Source organism: Vanessa tameamea, chromosome 21 (genome assembly GCF_037043105.1).
Source record: "Vanessa tameamea isolate UH-Manoa-2023 chromosome 21, ilVanTame1 primary haplotype, whole genome shotgun sequence".
Taxonomy (NCBI): domain Eukaryota; kingdom Metazoa; phylum Arthropoda; class Insecta; order Lepidoptera; family Nymphalidae; genus Vanessa; species Vanessa tameamea.
Genome location: NC_087329.1, coordinates 10,215,091 through 10,234,005, shown reverse-complemented (window position 1 = coordinate 10,234,005; position 18,915 = coordinate 10,215,091). Strand labels below are relative to the sequence as shown.

General features: G+C 34.9%; 1 protein-coding gene and 1 long non-coding RNA gene across 2 annotated transcripts in view; both read left to right on the top strand.

The window, feature by feature from the left end:
• The first annotated feature begins 595 nt into the window (after positions 1 to 595).
• LOC135193888 (uncharacterized) overlaps positions 596 to 18,915 on the top strand; it is a 69,812-nt gene continuing 51,492 nt past the window's right edge. The window contains exon 1 of the long non-coding RNA XR_010309498.1: positions 596 to 1,022. This is a non-coding gene — a long non-coding RNA (uncharacterized LOC135193888). The remainder of the gene's footprint in view (positions 1,023 to 18,915) is intronic.
• LOC113394719 (TWiK family of potassium channels protein 7-like) overlaps positions 5,925 to 18,915 on the top strand; it is a 57,645-nt gene continuing 44,654 nt past the window's right edge. Inside the window, exon 1 of the mRNA XM_026632144.2 lies at positions 5,925 to 6,169. The gene's annotated coding sequence lies outside the window, so the exon portion shown is untranslated. The remainder of the gene's footprint in view (positions 6,170 to 18,915) is intronic.

Here is an 18,915-nt window from a genome sequence, read left to right as displayed (position 1 = left end):
TTACAATTCGGTTTTACAAAAGGTCGCTCGACAACTGATGCGGGTGTAGCACTTCTCAAACATATTTACAATGCGTGGGAAAAATCACAGAATGCAATTGGAGTATTCTGTGATTTGTCTAAAGCATTTGATTTTGTAGAATACGAGACGCTTCTTTATAAGCTCAAATACTACAATATTAAAGGTAAACCTTGATCTCATTGCTCCATATTTAAGGCGAAGAGTCCAACTAGTTTTCGTTAATGGAATAAAGTCTTCTGCGAGTGGTGTACACACGGATCAATTCAATTCAATGTTAAAGGTGTTTGTGATATAGAGTTTTTTGCTAACGATACTTCACTGATTTTAAGGTCGACAGAAAAAAACTGACTATGACGATGTGAGCAGTGCAACACTGCAATAAATACACAATTGGTTCACAGTAAATAATTTATTTTTAAATGCTCAAAAAACAAAATGTTTAATTTTACCCTACTAAATGTTAGAAAACAAAATTATAATATATCATTAAACGGTGGCTGTCTTGATGTGCGGTATCTTTAGGAGTAGCATTGGATTTCAGCATTGGATAGCAAACATCAGTGGAGTCCTCCTTCATCGTCCCTGTCAGGAAGACTCAGCTCCGCAGCATAAGCGGTTAGAAAAGTTAGACAACTAACTGATATTGATTCCGCTCGTCTAGTATATTTTGGTTATTTTCACAGTATTATGTCATATGGCATATTACTTTGGGGTAATGCTGCAGATATTGAATCTTTTTTTATTTTACAAAAGAGAGCAATCCGGTCTATTTATAATCTTGGAGCTAGAGACTCTCTTCGGGATGTTTTTAACAAAGTAGGAATACTCACTGTTGCGTCACAGTATATTTACAACAATATTATCTATATATCACAGTAGCATTGATCACTTTTATAAAATCAGTGATAATCATTGTATGTGCACGAGGAGGAAGGATAAGCTTATAACGCCAAGTTTGCCGCTCCACAAAGTCAATAAATCCTTCTTGGGGCAAGGTATCCGTTTCTACAGTAAAATTCCGCAAACATTTTTAATTTTGCCGTTCTATAAATACAAATTATTTGTTAAAAATACATTTGTAAAGAAAGCATATTAGTCGATACAAGATTATATAGATGATGAAAAAGCGTGGAGTTAATGCTTGTCGACTTTCAGGCGGGATGTATTACATACATATATAATATATATATAATGTATTTAACTAACTATTACTATATGTATTTTTAGACGTTGAAAAAGAGTAACTAATAACTTTCTTGCCGGTTCTTCTCGGTAGAATCTGCATTGCAAACCGGTGGTAGTTTCACGTAATATAGTTTGTTAAATCACGATTCAAAAGTGCTTGTAAAAGCCTACATGTACAGTATATTTAGATTTTGATTAAATGAATAACATTAACATTTTGTTTATATTAATTTAATATTTCATTTCACTAATTTATTTATTTAATACATAATTCGTTCCAATCAGGTAAACCACAAAAAATTACGTGTTAAAAAAATACTAGCTTATTTTTATGAAATAAATATTCTTTTTCCATGGAAATTAGTCTAAGTCTAATGCTAGGAGCGAGGTCAATAGCAGCCCCAGAGGTCAGAATCAGATCCATCACCCACTTAATGTCAAGCGACTGAAACAATTTGAAAAATCTCACTCGTTAGCTTGGCTATCGTATTAAAAGATACTTTACTTAGAACTGACCATATGCGGCCTCAGCTAAATAACGTGACTCCGAAAAAATCGTTTAAATTGGCGTGCGGTGCGGCGGCGGCCGGAATTCGGAGCAAACGAATTGCCGTTATTTATCTAAGTTAATTGCGCATCGTTTGTTTATCTATCTGAGACACGGATCCGAATTGTTTTTAAGTATAAGTCAAAGTGTATTTTATATTTTCCTCATAACATTTGAACGACATTAATTGAGAATATACATTATTTTTTCGACAGTAGCTATTCATATCATAAATATACTTTATTTATTATTTTGTTTATTTCATTAACTACCCTTGTAAAACTTTAATTAATAATATCATGACATAACGTAATTGTAACGCTCTCAATCAAACTTCAAAAAAGAGAAAGGGTTACCAATTCGGCTTTATTCTTTATTTGTGCAGGTTTTAAATTTTTTTCCATTATTTTATTTTTATTATCTTTTTATGTTGATCTTCATATGAGACATCATCTGCCTAACAGCGGAAAACTACAGGACTTATTCCTTGGTTCTCTAAATTAACGCCTAGTCATATTTTCATAGTATAAATGCGTATTTTGAATTTTAGTAATGATGCACTTTAAAAAAATTAAATGAATTCTAAGAACTTGCGCGTGTTCAAGCCCTTTCACTAAGAATTCCATTACAATACGCATTCGTTTCCCCAGAAAAGTCTGTTATAGACATTTTATGTTTTTCGCGACACAACCTCGGAAAGAACGTAAAACAAGTCTACACGCATCGTAAAATATCCTATTTCATTTTATGCTACAAATTAAGTGCCGAAGGTTCAGCTTAATGTTTTATCTGACAAAACTGATTCATATAATTAGAATAGAAAAACATTTTTCGTTTGACATTTTGGATACGTATTTCATCAATACTAATATTACCAATGCAACTCTCTCTGTTCGTCTGTCTATGACTCTGTCTCTCTGTCTGTTGCTCTTTCACGGCCAAACCACTGTACCGACTTTGATGAAATTTGATAAAAAGTAAGGTTGAACTCCAAGAAAGGACATGGGCTATTTTCTGCCTATCACCTCACGATCAACCCCTAAAACATGGCAAGGCCGTGGGCGACAACTAGTTTGTAAATATATTTTAAGCTGTAAGTGGCTGGTAAACGTCCTTAATTCTACCATTAGAATTAAATTAGGCTCCATCTATTTAGCGGCTCAAATAATGAAATTTAGCCATGTCAAAAGTGGACCGAATATGTCAGTGAGTTTTATATTGGACACGCCCTAAGTCTGATGCAGGGTTTCGTTCATCCGACGAAAATACGATACTCGGTGATTGCGCAGTTGCGAGACTGAACTTGAAGTCTTTGCGAAGTTGTCGGTGTGTGTTACAACATATTGGACCACTGGCTACCAGGGTGAAGTTGCAGCATGTTGTTATAGCAGAAGAACGCTTGCAGCTGACACGTCAAACTATGTCGGTCATTAAACAAACATTTCCTATACCTAAGGCTATATCGCACATATATTGAAACGGACATATTATATTCTCCAGCTAAGATTATATACATACGTGATGGTATACAATGTTACACGTGACGCATCGTATAATACGGACTATTAATAACTGGTGAATGTCGTCTTATATTCATTCGGTCATTTTGTAGTCGATGACAAATGTCTATAGATAATATCCTCAAATAGTCAGAAAAGGCACAAGGCAGCTAATGATCGAGGTGACGAAGACTCATTAAAACTTTTTAATTATGATTTTTTATATTGCGGCATTATTTAAATTGTTTAGCTGGCTACGTTTGTACTAACATAAACATCGCAAATATGTCCAAACCGAATATTTGGATCACGACTCGATGATTGAGTTAGCAAAGAAAACACGGTACTACTCAATTTTTTTGCCATTTGGCTACGGAATCCTAAAAATCGCATCAAAATCCATTTTGTAATTTTAAAGATCTAAGCATACAGAGGGACAGACGGCGGTAAGCTACTTTGTTTTATACTATGAAAACACTATGACGTTAGTATATTGCTTTTAGAATAATCTGACAAAAAAACACAATTATTGCTCGTATAGAAGTATAGATTTTATTCGTTAAAAGATTATTTTAGAGGTAACTTTGTGATTTTTACCATTGTATCAAATTAATTATATCACGTTTTCAAAACACTATCTTACTAGCTTATATCCTGAAGAATATCATATATTTTATTGATTTTGTTCACTGCAACGGATTATATACTTTTATGCATTATAAAACTCGCGTTTAGATCCTGTAGTTCTCTTAAATCAACAAATCTAAAATAATTGTAATTTAAGACTCTATTTGTGGCTATTTTTCTTCGCCTGGGATAGAATATCAATCAAATTCGCTGTGCTGTTAAAACACACAGGTGAGAAAGAGATATACATATATATGTAGATCACATGAATGACGTGTAGAGGTTGCGCACTACAAAATCTATTCCAGTTTTATTTCGAAATAATAACTGATATGTTTTTCATGTGCGCAGTTACGAGAGCTAGCCCCAAATATTATTTTTGTTTATCCCAGTCGCTACGACACTAATCCCGTGTCAGCTGCCGGTAATGACATGCGATGTATATTCTGTTTTAAAGTTTAATGGTTGCGGCAACTGAAGTTAGAATTTTTCTATTTCGTTTTTTAAGAAGCATATTTAATGTTTTTAAGCGATAAATCAAATCGTTACTAAAATAAATATATTATTTAAATTAAAAAATATAAATAGTTTAAAAATAGACTCTGCTAAATTAATAAGAGTTTATTGGTACGGACGGTAAGCTTTATTTTTATGATGATTAAAACATACCATTACATGGTGTGATTGAAAAGCAAAAAAACAAGGAGTTGTAAAAACACCCGCCTCTTTATGTACCTATTCATACATTTAATATAATTTGTGCTTTCTAAGCTAATATAGAATTTGTGATAGATGTTTTATCGCCGTTAAAACATCTATCACAAAATGAATCTTAACGAATATAACTTTGATAAGACTAGATACTCAAATAATTTTGAATACATACTCCTAACTTATATATTTGAATGATATGATAATAAAAAGAATCAATAAAATATGTATTAGTAAATGTAATACTATCGGTAAGGAAACAAGTCAATAGTAATGACTATTGAGTACTTATAATATTTGTCCAACAAAATCAATTAAAATCAAAATATACTTTATTCAACTAGGCTTTTACAAGTACTTTTGAATCGTCATTTAGCAAACTATTTAAGGTAAAGCTACCACCGGTTCCGAATGTAGATTCTACCGAGAACAACCGGCAAGAAACTCAGTAGTTACTCTTTTTCAACATCTAAAAATACAGTCATGTTAGTTAAATACAATTATATATGTATATCATGTCTCCTGCCTGGAAGTCAACAAGCATTGACTCCACGCTTTTTGACCATCTAATATAATCTTGTATCGAATAATATGCCTTCTTTACCAATGTATTTTTTACAAATGATATGAATCTATGAAACGGCAAAGTTAAAAACAATTGGTTACTTAGTAAAGTTTCAATTTAGATTCTATTATGAAGGTTTAAGCTTTTTGTTTTCTCAGCTGAGTCAAAGTTTACAATAAAACCTTTTTGAATCTAATAAATAAATATACTAACTTTTGTTTTATTATGGGTTCCAAATAAAACTATAATATTTATTAGAAACTCTAATGATGTTTAAGTTATGATCAAAACATTGTCTGCAGAGATACCTCTGGGCGTCTTCGGAATGCCTTTCTGCTTCACATTTGGTTCCCTCGCACACTAGTAAAATTTACAATAAGTAATGTACATTGTTATCGTATAATTTACAAAACATTTGTATTAATATCCTAAAATAGTGATTAAGCAACTGAGCGCCGAAGCTCACACGGCGAGCACTTAGTGAGGCTCGCATTAATCACGTGCTCATCTCTGGTAGCGCGCAAGGTCAACCGTCGGCGCACTTCATTTCGATGAGAGGATGACTAATCTGATTGATGTGTAATTTATTATGATAGTACAAAGAAATGCTTTTCCTATAGTCGTACGGCGAGCGGAGCGTGCGTGCGCAGCCTCAGCGCCGAGTACAGTGCGCCGCACGGCCCGCGTCCGCGGCGGCCGCGCGTCGGAGCAGCAGTCTTGCCTCGACGACGGCCGCAGGCACGCAACATGCGCCCGACTAAACTTTTGGAATACGACTCTTGTACAAAAGTGAACTGTGTTCGAAGTGATCATGTAGAACAAGTTGTTGATTCATGAATAGGCTTACGCAAAAAATAGTTATTTGTTTCGTATAGAATTGAGAACTTTTATATCATAAGACGAGATGTTTTAGGAAATAATAACTTGAAACATTTATTTCTGTGAAAGTACCTAAGAGTGATAATTAGGAGACGGAGAGAGTCTCGTTTTGCCTGCGCTACGACTGACGTTTCTGTAAGTTTCAATTTTAATAGTTTTATTAAAGTATATTGAAGCTTAACCGAGTACTAAGAATCGAAATTGATTTTTTTTTATCAAAGGATTACGACGCTGATTCTAATTAAAAAAAAATCTAATGAATATATATAATTTTAATTTGTAAGATAATCTCATCTAAACTCGTTTCCAATAAAATTAATTAAAATACCAATTGCTCGGGCCGTTAATGGTATAGTGAAATGATTATAATGTAACGTGGAAACTGCGTGTTTATTGCCCATAGGTATCTAAGAAACATTAACTATGTCTATATATAAGAAACAATTTATACTATATCTATTAGAGAATAATGCGAAGGGAGAAAGTCAGGTTACCACTGAGACGACGCCTTGTCGACGGAGACGTCGGTGTGGTTCATGAATATGACGAATTTCTAAATCAGTAAATTTCCGAATTGCTTACTCTCGGAAGCATCACTCAACATTAGGACATTATGCTTCAAAGCCACTTAAAAGGTATACATGAGCTGTGTTGAAAGGCAGGAAATGACATTTTGCAAACTTGTTATAAGTTGTAAAATGTAGGACGAGTGTGAGTTTTTATGAAAGTTGAATGTAATGAGCGTATATACTTCAAAGATAAGTTTCAAGCGGTGAGGCGAGCGGTGAGGCGAGCGGTGAGGCGAGCGGTGAGGCGAGCGGTGAGGCGGTTAGGCGGCGGGCGATCGGCGGGCGGACGGGTGGGCAATAAATAAGTTATCAAGCCGTAATGGAGTGCGACAGGTAGGTCAGCTATCGTCGGCCTACGGAGAATCGCTTCGCTTTATTAGGGTCCGATCTCTTACCGGTCCGGTTCGCTCGATTCGAGTTGTATTGCTTCTTCGTGTCAGCACTTCGAGATATCGGGAACATCCTTGTCGTAAAGCTGACTATCTTACCTGACGATTTGTCCAAATATATCACTAGTATATTTGTATTCATTTAACCTTAAGCCTTAATTAAAGTAAGTTTGAAATAAATGATAAAAATAATTGTCAGCGTCGGAAAAGACAGAAACCTTGGGAGAATGATAAAGATGAAGATTTACTTTTTTATGTATGTGAGCCAATTACTCGTAAGCTGTCTTCGTTATTTTTCAAAAGATTCACTCGTAAGTAGGTACTTAATTACACTTACATTTCATTATATACACACATTACTGAAGCGATGCCACTCTGCACCCTCTGGCCTGGCCTGTTGGTCTACTTAAGATCACTTTTTGTAGTTCCCTTGATTTATTTTGGTATTTTTTATTTTTTTCTGGTATTTTTTTGGTATTTTTTATTATTTATTTATTTTCGATTTTAGACATCTATCTATGTCTACTACCTTGGGAAGCTCTGTAGTCTAAACACTTTGAGTGTTACATATTCGCGTGCTGGAATGTTTATATATATCGTCTACGAAATAAAAAACTGCCGAAAGCTGTCATTCAAAATGACTCCCTCATAGTTTCAAACTAAAACGTTTGAAAACACTCAATTATTAAAAACAAAAGTCCAAAGCAGTCGGTTTATGCATGAAGCTTGTTTTTCGTTTTTAGTATATTATTTTAAAGCATTTTTTTACAAATTATATTTGTTTAATTATCCTTTTTTAATTATGTTAACTGTAATAGTATCATTTCAAATGAGATTTTTGAAAAATATACTTTTAGTTTGGAATTTAGCTTCAGACTCCGGGGCTTAAGAGTATACAATGCGATCGCTGAATATGCTTCGAACGACTTACCCATACGCGCACCGGTAAATGTTACGACATTCGATCGCCCGTGGCGCCCTCTAGTAGACAATGGGGTTGCAATGCGCGCTTGTTGCGAGTTACATTCCCTTTTTCAATTTAAACTTTATTACAGAGTTTAATAGTTGCTTAAAATAAAAACATGCATTGTTTCACGGTGCATGGCTTTCATTTAGTCGCCGGAGCCGAACAAACAAACAATAACGTGGGTCCGCGGTCCGCACACAATATACACAATCTAGCCGGTCGACTCTGTGTACGTGGATTCGTTATTGTAGGATGTTGGAAGTAATTCTAGTGAAATCTTTCTTTATACAGAGCTGAGAACAAATTTGTTTCGTATTGTAATGGAAGTGCGGAACGGGAACAGCGCCGTGTACGGCGAGGCTGTTCGGAAATCTCTATTGAGGATTTAATCTAACTCGGGGCCGGATTTGTTAGGTCAGGGCTTATACTTAAATTTGAGCTATTCTATGTACAAATACAAATACACTTATAAAAAGTATAACTGAAAGTTTAAATCGAAAAATATACCCTTTATCAATTTTCGTAGATATGACAAAGGCTTTCGATTTCGTATCTCACAATTTACTATTACAAAAAATGTATAGGTATGGTGTTAGAGGTCAACAGCTCGAATGGTTTAAAAGTTACCTATATAACAGAGAACAATGTGTGCTGATAACAAAAGTTTGCAAGTTTAAAAGGCAATTTTTTTTCTCTAATTATCTGGTAAATCACTACGGAGTTCCACAAGGGAGTGTTCTAGGACCTTTACTATTTCTTATTTATATAAACGACATGCCAGATGCGTTAAATCACGAATGTATCTTATTTGCTGATGATACAACAATTAATATAAAATGTAACAATAGACAGGTTATTGAACGGGAAGCCAACACCGTTTTGACAAAAGTAATAAACTGGCTTGATAATAATAATCTACAAATCAATCTATCAAAAACTAAAATGATACAATTTCAAACACCGAATAGTAATTTTTTAGATATAAATGTATTAGGGAACAACACGAAACTTGAAAACGTTAATTCAACATTATTTTTAGGGGTTCATGTAGACAAATACTGTAATTGGAAAGAACATGTGAATGCAATATGTGATAAAATTGAGAAATTTGTATACGTTTTAAAACGTCTCAAAAAAGTAGCCACTAAAGAAGCCGCAATGTTAGCATATCACGGATATATATCTTCCAATCTTCGATATGGAGTTATAATATGGGGAAATTCCGTAGATTCAGATAGAGTTTTTAAAGTTCAAAAAAATGTTTAAGATCGCTATGTGGTGTAGGATGTTTAGACAGTTGCAAACCGCTCTTTAAATCATTAAGAATTCTTCCTTTTCCTTGTCTGTATATATACGAAGTAAGTGTGTTTGTCCAAAAACATCTACATTTATTTAAGACAAATGGTGATGTATTGGGTACAAATTCTAGACATAAACATAAGCTCTATGTTCCTGTACAAAAGTTAGTTTTATATAAAAAAAATGTATACTGTATGGCGATACGCATATATAACAATATTCCCGACCACTTAAAGGATTTACCATTTACTATGTTTGAAAAAAAATTTGCTTTTAAATAAATTGTACTATAACGTTAATTAATATTTATGTGACAAAAATTGATGAAAATATTGAAACTATTTGTATTATTATGTAATCCTTATTTTCGTAATCTAAATTCATTATTCCTTAATTTTATTTTATTATTTTATTTTATGTTAATGTGATTGAATTTATGGTAGTCTTGCTTTTGTTTATGTTATATAAATTATTATTTATTGCATGTTTAATATTGTGCACACCGATAAATCGGTAGAATATGAGAATTTATATTAATGAACACCTGTATTGTGTACCATATTCTTGCAAATAAATAAATGAATTAAATAAATGAATTAAATGGAAATGAAACGGAAGCAATTTATGAAATAGAAATATATTTCTGCCTTCAAATAACATTCCGTTACGCGCGATATTACACGAAGACCGTACCTCGTCCTTATGTGATTGACTGTACGCACATGCTAAGGAACCATTTAACTTTTTACGTCTGTAAAATGTTAAATGACTACCTTCGAGACCTCGACTTTCGAAAAGGAGAAGGTTTTCAACTCATCTCCATTTAGTGCGGGTTGATGCACATAATATCATGTGCTACTTGTGCGTTTAATCACAAATGTTCATGGCAAAGGGACCGCTCTGCACATTGTTAATTTTTTTAAATAAACCTATTTCATATATAATATTAGATACGAAAGCGAACATATATCTCTTTAGGAAATATTTTATTGTAAACATACTCACACACGAACAGACGTGTGACGATCTAAGCCGTTTTCGAGTAAGAGGTATTTATAAATCCTCGCGTAGTCGATGTGGTGCTACGAGCACGACGGCATTGCGGTTCTGCTCGTCGATCGCCGATGGAACGCCGAGTGAGTTCTAGCACATCATCAACCCGGGATGTGAGTTACGAGTTCAAATCTGCATCGCATCGCAACCGCAAGTCGGAATTCGTTTTTACGAAATTAAACCGTTTGTGTTATGCGCGTAATGTAAACTTCCATTAAAATGAACATCATATTATTGTTCTATAATCCGATCTATAAAATGTAATCATTGTTCGTGGGATATCGGATTATCCTTTCGGCAAATTAAAACCGCGAAGGCTTTATTGACCGTGATATAATTGTATGAAACGTTTAATATTTTTAGGTAATTGTACTATAAATTAATTCAAAAGCGAAATATTTTGTTACGTTATTATAGTGAAACAGGATTTCTGATGGGATCGCGGATTAAATAAAAACCTATTTAATAGTATACTACGCCATATTTAATAGCGATTGCACTTCGACTTATTACTCGTACATTTCGTACTTTCATTACTTTAAGCGGCACCTTAACCTATCCCGACTTTGCATTAATGTCTACAAGTCTATTTCAAGCAATGACTGATACAAACATACATACATACATACATACACAACTAGTAGCATCGAAGTGCGGTTTTCGCAAGTGCCACACAATATGTACTGCTCGCCCGGCTCCCATTCAATACTTTGAAATACATATCTCAAAACAAGTTGCAATGTATAAACGGTATTCTTTTTCAGGCGTTACTTACTTTGATAAGGATTCATTGTGCGACAATTACATTATTTTTAATCAGGAGCTTCTCACGCTAAGTGGCCATCAATTACAGAATATTGACTATTTCTTACATCGTCAATGATCCGTCATTTTAGGAACTAAGTGGTTTTGTACTTTACCCTTGTGCCTGTAGTACCACTGGCTCACTCACTATTCAAACCAGGAATACAAAAATCAAAAAAATCAAACTTAAAATATTCTTTATGCAAGTAGGCTCATAAAAGCACTGAAGTTCATGTTACAGTGTTCAATTAAAGGTTTAGCTACCGCCGGTTAGAAAGGTAGTTTCTAGTTTCTACCGAGAAAACTAAGTAGTTACTCTTTCCCATAATTTTAATTACATAGTATATCAGTAAAGTACAATTCAATTTTCATATATCAGGATGTAATGAAAGTCAATAATTACTATGTCCATGTCTTCTTATCTTTAATATAATTTTGTATGGAGTAATTTCCCTCACTTATCAATGTTATTGTGACACAAGCATTACATTTTTTTACTCGCCAAGTTTAAAATAATTGTAGAATCTTAGTATAGAAACGAATGCCGCGCCCCAGGAAGGATGTATTAACTTTGCGAAGTCGGAAACTACGTGTTATCAGTTTACCTTTCCTCCTCGTGTCTGTACAATGATTGTCAACGTTTCTTTCGAAAAGATCTGTTATTGTGAATAAACATAACATTGTTGTATTCATGCAACTGTAAGTACACCCACTTTATTCAGGGAGTCTCTTAAGACAGCTCTTTTTTGGTCATAGCAATACTAAGTATGCCTGTTTGACGGTAGAATACGCGATGAGTGGGTGGCGGAAGAGTTTTGTTTAAAAGAAAATAAGTTTTTGATATAATTGGTTAGGATTTCACTACGAAAATGAGCGAACAGCCAAATTCCTCTCTAAGTGTTTTGACGTAATAGATTTGAGGAGAGTGTGAAACTTTGAAATCAGATGTATGTCAGATGAATAGTATTAGATTGTTTTGCTTAAAAATATACCTCCTTATAATAAAAAAATCATACGCCTCGTTTATTCCACATCGACTGGTTACGTTCTCATACCCGCTAGAGATAGAGATCGACAGTGGCCGCATTGTAGTGGAACTAATGCTGATGATAAAGTATCTGGAGTCTGTAAGAGTGCGGGCTGCTGAGAGGACTATGTTTGCACCTGTTCGTCTCACCGATGACACTTTCGTTAGATATGCCGACAGCCACCGTATACAACGCTATGAAAAGATAATGCGTTCTCATAACTTCATGACGTCACTGTTATTTGAGCATAATCAATATTGTAACAGTTTGATCGTTTCGTTTATATAATACTAGCGACCTGCCCCGGCTTCGCACGGGTGCAATGCTGATACTAAATATACTACCGAGTGTTACAACGTTCACAGTTTTTCAGTCATTAGATAATACAAACCGCCATATCCCTGCGTTTTAAATCTGCAATATCTTCGAAAATATTAATTTAAAATACATGCTGTATTGATCTATATTAAATGCACAATGTGTTTATGGTATTTAATCGGATAAGGATTAAAGGAGTATTGCTCAAAATCGCTTCGAAAATAAGCCATCATTTCTCGCAAAAAGTACAGAGTAAAAATGGTTATTGTGGGTTATCCCTAAGAGATAGATATATACAATACCGTAGTACATTATTTTGATCTATCTCGTAGGGTTCAGCCAGCAATTGCAATGTAAGTGCAAAAAAATGTGTTTATTTACGACATCACTTTAGAAACATCTAAAATTATTAGTGCTTCTCTAGTATATTGTGCATGTATTATGCATATAAACCTTCCTCTTAAATCAAACTATCTATTAAAAAAATTGCGCATCAAAGTCCATTGAGTCATTTTAAAGATTTGAGCATACACAGGGACAGACAGCGGTAAGCGACTTTGTTTTATATTATGTAATCATAAGAGTACTGAGGCCGGCTAAGAGATTACATTCGCTCAGTTTCTTTCGCCGGTTCTTCTCAGGTCTGAGGTGATAATTTCCGATTTGATAGTCAAAAATCTACCTAAATTTTCAAGTGTAACCCATATTGAATACAGATTTTTGACTTTGACAGAAGAGTTATTCTGATTCTATGAGTCTATGAGTCCTTCGCCGGGCTCGTAGTCTGTAGTCTGCAGTGAGGGGATGCGGTCGGTGCTATCATGAGCGATGAGGACCGGCCTACGTAACTCACGTGAATTTATCGCTACGAGGATAAAGGTATCCGTCGAATACCTCAGGGGCCATCATTACTGCCATAACCATAACCATTCGTTACGATAGGTCTCGGCCTCGCCTTGTTCGCTATCGCTCATATTTTCGTCTTAGCTTCTGTCACTCCGTCGTGTTTATTTCGTCATTTAAATTTAAAAGTACGGTCGTAAGATTAGCGGACAGAAAATAAATCGAATTCATTCAACAAACAGACCGTTGACTGCTTTATTCGCCGATAAAAATCGTTTCCTAAATGACTTTCAGTCGAAGGTTCTCGTCGGACTCTCTGCCCCTCGAATTTTATTTGAAGAAAATTAAGTCAATGCAAATCAATTTGAGTAGATGTACAAAAGAAGTCTGGCGTATTCAATAAGCCAAAACCTTTTGAAAGGGATGCTCTTTTAAGGTATTTGTGGTAGCAATTTATATAGAATTCAGACGACACTTGGTGAAGTAATATATATCATCATAATATATAGCATGTTATTTATGAGTTCATTACACTATAATACGGGATCGGTGATAGCTTTATCTAGTAATAAAACCCAGAGCTTTGTTTGTTAACATAATTGGCTCAGCGTCCACTGGTTGGTGGTATACATAGTATTGCATAAAAAATATAAACATCATCATCCTCCTGCCCTTATCCTACTTTACTTGGGGTATTTATTCTTGTATATGTATTCTTCTTCCATCCTTCCCTATCTGACGTCATCTCACAAGTAACATTCGTTCCAGCTATATCATCTTTCACACAATCCATCCATCTTTTCATTGGTAGTCCCCTCCATCTGTATCCATCCACGTTCATGCTCAAGACCTTCCTCACAATATCATGTTCCTCATTCCTCCGCATAACATGCCCATACCATGATAGCCGCCTTCCACATAACTTCTCGGCTATCGGTGCCACTTTCAAACTTCCCCTTATGTACTCATTCTTTACTCTATCAATTCGCGTTACACCACACATTCCTTTCAACATTCTCATCTCCTACATGCTACATGCAGTTGTCCTTAATTAATCTCTTTTGTGGCCCAACTCTCTGATACATATAGGACAGCAGGTCTGACCATGGTCTTATAAATCTTCCCCTTAAGTTTTAGGAGAAAACGGGGTTCACAAATTGTTCCCGTAACCTGCCGCCATTTCATCTGCTGTGTGCTGCTGTGCTGTTCGATCTATTTCGCCATCGCCTTGAATGAGTGAATCGAGATACAATATTCACAATGTAAATATATTCAAAAAGTACACAATTATTTATAAGCTAAAATAAGCGCGGGGCATATTCTGCTTACATTGTTATGACCTTACCTTAACATTTGTGAAAGTACTACACGTTTTATTGCGGTTTTATGATTGGAATCAAATGGGAAATTAGATTAGAACAGAGTGGGTTAGTCGAATCGAAAGCAGACTAAGATTTTCTTATTAATATTAAAATGTTCCTTATTTTCTTATCCATTTCTGTTTTTGTTTTATTTGGTGGCAAACAGTTGAGCAGTAAACTTTAATTATGGCGACACGAGGGCTAGCTATTAATAAAGACATTCGTGTACACTCGTAGCGCCCGAATTCCGCGTGGACACTAAACTAGATGCAATTAATTCGGTGTAAGTTCGCGCGCCGAGGCCGGTACGCCGCCGTCAACAACAATCACGCACTCGTTCACTCCACGTTCCCCTCCGTCCCTCTGTCGGCAAACAAGTGCCACCTTTGTATGCTGACGCCGCTAGTTTAAACAATGTCGAGTGAATCTCGCCGCCTGTTTGTCTATCGACACTAGCCTTGTTTACCTTAATAAGCCTGGAGCTCGTCAAGTGCTCTCTATTTACTTCTGTTTAAATACTTTACAAACTATTTACATTAAGAAGACTTTCAGTTACAGCAAAGTTCTCTGAACGTAGACAAATTATACTTCAAATATTTACTGAGCGCAGTACTTTGTCTATTCATTATTTTGCATAATCTGATATCATGCAAAGACTAATCCAATAGAAATGACAGGAAATGTCAGGTATTTTCGGTTAGAAAAAGTTTGATTCCTTAAATACTGAATCTTACAGAATGTGTTTGGCACTTTTATAACCTGTTAATGTTCCGCTTCCAATTGATGTTTAAATTCTCTCATGTTATATTTTACAGTTATCTTAGGAAATTCAGCCCACACAAATAATTTGCACTTAAACTACGTCAAAATCACTGAATCCTGTCCTGAAACTTTATTCTTAAAAACGTAATACAAAGTTTGGATAAATGTCATTATTTATTTGTGCGTATACTTAAAGAAATAAACATTCTATTTAAAGTTACCCCGTAATCTAATATAAAAAGGCAGAGTGTTGTAAAAAATTTATATGTATACGAAAGTATCATCGGAAACCACCGCTGTAGATACACACAACGCCCTTAATGACTGAGTCGCCATGCATTTACCGGGCCATAGATGTGCCCTCGTTATTATGTTGACGTCATTACCGTCGAAGCGTTTCCGTCGCGAGAGCCTTTCTTTGTGACCATCCCCCCCCCCCCAGCGACCCTTCCTGGATCTGCCGCCTCGCACTGATTGATAACCGCCTCGTCACGCCCTCGATGCCGAGTCAATATCTATTGGAATTTATTAGTGAGTGCTAGAGAGGAAAATCGCCGTATCGTTTTTTGTGTGAAGCGAAAATTTTTCTCTCATAACATATTGCGAAGGAGCGACTAAACGGGGATCGTGTCAATCAAGAATTTCGTGGAAGGCTGTAGTCGCGGCGACAATTCACGGGTGCGATGTCAATCACTTCAATATCGAAAATATTTTATTATTATTCAATATTATGTTGATCTTTGAGAATACTAATTGCCCATAATATGTATTAACTTCTCATTTGGAAAGTTATTTTAACGTATTGAATACTATAGATTTAAAGAAGTACAAATGCTTAGTCTAATGTTTGAGGTTTCAGAGGATGTTTCTTTCTACGTTCGTGTGTGTTCGTATGAATGAACGTTATGAATAAAAGATAAGATATTTTAATGTCGTCAGACTGTAGCTATAAATCTATTGTATTGTATTGATTAAAAATAGCGTGTAAAGTCTTATTTGATGTTGAGAGGTGGATATGTTTCTTTGATGTTGTATACGTCAACGAAGAATATGCCAAGGCAAACCTGGCGGTCCCCGAGTTACAGGTATGAGCAGCATAACGTCTCGTCCCACACTGGTTTATAGAGGACTCGCATTGCGATTTACGTGCATGAATTATGTAAAATAATTGTTATGTGACGTAAAAAACCAGATTGAAACCTCTTTCTTATTGTAATGGACCAAAAAATATCTTAATTCTCTAGTACATTGTTTGTCTGAAAACAAACTGACAAACTAAACAAACTGATCGATTAAATATTGTGCAGTATTTTTCTTGCAACTGAATTCTTAGTTGTTCCGAATGACGGGCGTTAATCAAATTAGCGATTGTAATCAAAAGGTCTCTAGTTATGACTTGCTTTGGAATAGGCATTTATCGTACTACAATAATGGCTAAACGCTGGTAACCCTCAGAGATTCACAAATTTAATGGCAGTCGAAGAGCTCTCCATAAGCATGTAATCTTGTAAAACAACCTTACAAATGTTTTGAAAGCAGATTAGTTTTTAAAGACATTACATGGGAAATGTTTGCAAATTGGTCTCAGAAAACCAAAAGATTAGAATCAAACAACGCCGAAAAATGAGTATGGCTTGTTAATTTTCGACATCAAAATATACGTTATTCGAGTCCCACCATTTCGTTAGCCCGCTTACGAGCACGTTTCGGTTGTCATATTACAGAATAAATTAAATATGAAGTTCCGGTGATTAACAAAAGACGAGGCACGAAAATCAGAAGATCCTTTTCTTACGTGTCAAATTAAACGTATTACATTATATCCAAATTAAACTGCTAAAATTTTGTTTTTATACGTCTTATAATAATATGGAATAGTAATAAAAAAACTACACTATGAGGCAAACTTATAAAACGGCCGATTTATGAGGATCTCTGTTAAGGTTACAAATTTAAAGGCATAGAGCCTATTCTAATTAATATTTTCGGGCAATGTTGACAGATTGGGCATTTTATTTCTCATATAGCTTATACCATCTTAAAACATTGCCTTTTTGTAACACTTGGCCCTTGGAGTAATGGTGCAAAAAGCTTCATCAAAAGTATAACACCTTGCCTTATTGCCTCCACCGGTAACAGGAGGGCTGGTTTGTTTTTAGCCCAGAGGATTGGAATTGCGATTCAATGGAGAAATACTGCTAGCATTCTTGCCATCATTATTCATATTTGTATATATTTAAGCACTTAATGTTATTAATCCTTATGTTAACTCTTAAATAGTAAAAAGTAAATGTATCGAACTTTTTCCTCCAAATGTCAAATGTGTAAAAAGTGATGTATTACATAATGTGGAACCGTCAGATCTTATTGACACTCCAAAATTTCTAGGTGTCACTAAATTATAAGTTGCAATGGGCTCCTCCGATTGAGGAGTTGACGTGTAGGCTGAGCTCAGCAACATACTCGGTTAAGATAATTAGGTTGTTGACTTATGTGCAAACGGCTCGCCTTATTTATTTAAATAATTTCGAAGAATAATGTCTTAAAGAACTCTGCTCTGGGGATCCGTTATCAAGACGACCCTTGTGTTACAGAAAAGGTCTAAAGGTCGCACATTATATAAAAAGCCAAGAGTTTCTTGAAGATACACATTTTAAGAAATTAAAATACCGACTGTCGCTTCTATTTATATAATAATAAATACTTGATAAATTGCGGTATGTTCGTAAAAAAAAAAAATTAGAAATTTGACGTACTTACTATAAGTTGGGCGCTTTCACAAAATAACCCCAAGGAAAGTGTGTGTGAAAGGATAAAACTAATGATTTTGTGGCAGGGCTTTGTGCAAGCCCGTTTGGTATTGACGGTCGCTGGTTTGAGAAGTCAGTGAGCCAGTGTAACTTATCACAAGATACATATTACGAGTATCTTAGGTAACAAGTTGGTGGCACATTGATGATATAAGGAGTGATTAATATTTTTTAAAACGCCAATTTCCGTGGGCGGAGTTACCACTCAACATCGGGTGGCCCATTTGCGCGAGCGCTAGGATTTTTTTTTCTAATGTATGTAATATTATTTTCAAAAATCTTACATTATAACAGAACTACAGAATGAAACGATCGCCTTCAGGCCGTTTCAAATAGAAATATTATTGTATTGTAAATACAGCTGTTGAAGAAGAAGAGATAAAAAAAGTCCCGCAGAGTTTCTTTCGCCGGTTCTTCTCAATTTATTTCTTTCGGAACTAGTGGAAGATTTTTTTAACAATAAATAAGTATACTTCTATATTAAACTTTGACTTTATTACTGAACTAATCTATATCGAAATGATGCGATACATAAAATTAATGCCAATATGTTTACAAATATTACATTCGATAAAGTATTATACTAGACCAGTTAACGAAATGTAATACTCGGATTTTATTTAAGAGCTAGCTAATCCCGTCCATGTGATGTTTGTTAGTACCAACACGATTTAGCTA